The sequence below is a fragment of the Panthera tigris genome, chromosome D4 (assembly GCF_018350195.1).
Source record: "Panthera tigris isolate Pti1 chromosome D4, P.tigris_Pti1_mat1.1, whole genome shotgun sequence".
NCBI lineage: Eukaryota > Metazoa > Chordata > Mammalia > Carnivora > Felidae > Panthera > Panthera tigris.
The window spans coordinates 51,758,294-51,760,475 of record NC_056672.1 but is presented as its reverse complement, the minus strand read 5'-3'; the positions used below and the strand labels follow the sequence as shown (position 1 = coordinate 51,760,475).

Here is a 2,182-nt window from a genome sequence, read left to right as displayed (position 1 = left end):
TAACTTCAAAAAAAATAAGCAAATGGCAAACAAATTTCCTTGAAAGTCACAGTCACATATGGAGTGCATCCTAGGAAAGATGAGGGGCAAGACAGGTTCCACCCGCTTTCATGATTTCATCAAGTACTGGACCTACTCAGGGGTGGAGGGAAAAGGCAGCTTTCAAAAAGGAGTATGTTATTAAATGAGGCATTTACTAACTCCTTCCTAAGAACAAATGTTCTAAACTAGTTCTAGGAAATGGAATGTGGAATCAGTCCATCCTCCTCCCTTAAGGGCTGTCCAATGGTTACTGACTTTAAAAAACATGACTAAATAAAAACAAACCCCACACACAGTTCCTCCCCCAAAAAAGAAAGATAAATAAAAACAAAACCAAAAAACAAAAACAAAATCAAACGCTTAAGTGTCCCAGATTATTCTCCAGAGTGGATGGAGCCCTGGAAGCAGCCCCAACAACCCAAGTTAGTCTGTTACAGAGTCATCACAAGCATGCCTTGCTTTTCGACAAAAAAAACACAAAATAAAACAAAAAACAAATTGTAACAACAAAACAAAAACTAATACTAATCATTTTTCTGACAATACACAATTACTGAAATTAACCAGTACTGAGAGGAGGAAGGGGACCATACCTATGGGCCTTGTCTCACACTAGTGCATGTGGGTAGGTGCAGGGCATTTGTCATTATTGCAAAAACGAATTTTAATTTTCAATCTTTAGTTTGATTTACATTGCTTTTAGTATGATGCTGACACCAGCTGTGCGGAAAGGGCTCTGGAGATGTTCATAGCAGCACACACCTCGGGTCTTCTTCGGCACTGGAGGCTCCAGGGCAGCCAATATTGCTTCGTCAAAAACATCCGTTAGGCCTTTCTTTTTTTTTAAATTTTTTTTTTTTCAACGTTTTTTATTTATTTTTGGGACAGAGAGAGACAGAGCATGAACGGGGGAGGGGCAGAGAGAGAGGGAGACACAGAATCGGAAACAGGCTCCAGGCTCCGAGCCATCAGCCCAGAGCCTGACGCGGGGCTCGAACTCACGGACCGCGAGATCGTGACCTGGCTGAAGTCGGACGCTCAACCGACTGCGCCACCCAGGCGCCCCAGGCCTTTCTGTGTGAGTGCAGAACACTCCACATACTTGACCACCTTCAGGCCACGGGGCAGCTTTTCAGCAGTCTTTGGAGTGACAGGCTTCTCTTTGTTCTTGGCAAGTTTCTCAATCGTAGAGGGGTCATCTCGAAGATCAATTCAGGTCCCAACAAGCAAGAAAGGAGTCTGTGGACAGTGGTGAGTTACCTCAGGCACCCACTTCTCCTTCACATTTCCAAATGAGAATGGAGAGACCACTGAAAAACAGACTAGAAATACATCGGTTTGTGGATAACTCAGCGGTCGTAATCTGTCATAATCTTCTTGCCCTGCAGTATCAAAAAGTCCAAGAGTATATGGCTCTCCACCAATCATAACTGTGACTGCATAGTTGCCAAAGACAATTGGTACATACTCCGATGGAAATTTATTTGTTGTGTAGGCTATCAGGAGACATGTTTCACCAACGGCACCATTGCCCACAACAACACACTTAATTGTCTCCATTGGTGAAACAGTTTTGTATCCACTTCAAATATTTCAAATTGAATGATGACCTCAGCTTCTCCCCTGGAGCTCCCATTAATCACTTTAAGACTATAGGATTTTAGAAGCCATTGATAATACTTAGAAGAATAATAAATAATCTTTTCTAACAGGCAATTATGAATTAACTTTTTGATTAAGTGGTTCAGAATTTTTGTATGTGCCTTTGACTTTATTTTGTTTATTATTGATACTGTTAAAATTGAATGTAATGAGTGAATAGCCTAAATTCTGCAATTGCCTTTTCAGAATTAAGCCACCTAAATTACAATTATGAATATTGTTTAAAATTGGGAATACACTTTCTGAAAATGAAGATACAATTTCAGGTATCTTGGGCTAATTTTAAGAAACATTTCAGATTATGAATTTTTATGAGTATCACAATGTAGTTTGAAAGTAATAAAAAATCAAGAACATGTTTAATTATATATGTTTAATGAAAAACAAATATACAAAATGATGAAATCTGATACATCTTTGCCTCATGCTTGTAAATCTATGGAAATGCCTTCTCTACTCCTCAGGCTTTTCAAGAAGT

General features: G+C 39.5%; 1 pseudogene; it reads right to left on the bottom strand.

The window, feature by feature from the left end:
- Positions 1-730: 730 nt before the first annotated feature.
- LOC102961553 lies at positions 731-1,602 on the bottom strand (annotated as a pseudogene).
- Between the last annotated feature and the right edge of the window lie 580 nt (positions 1,603-2,182).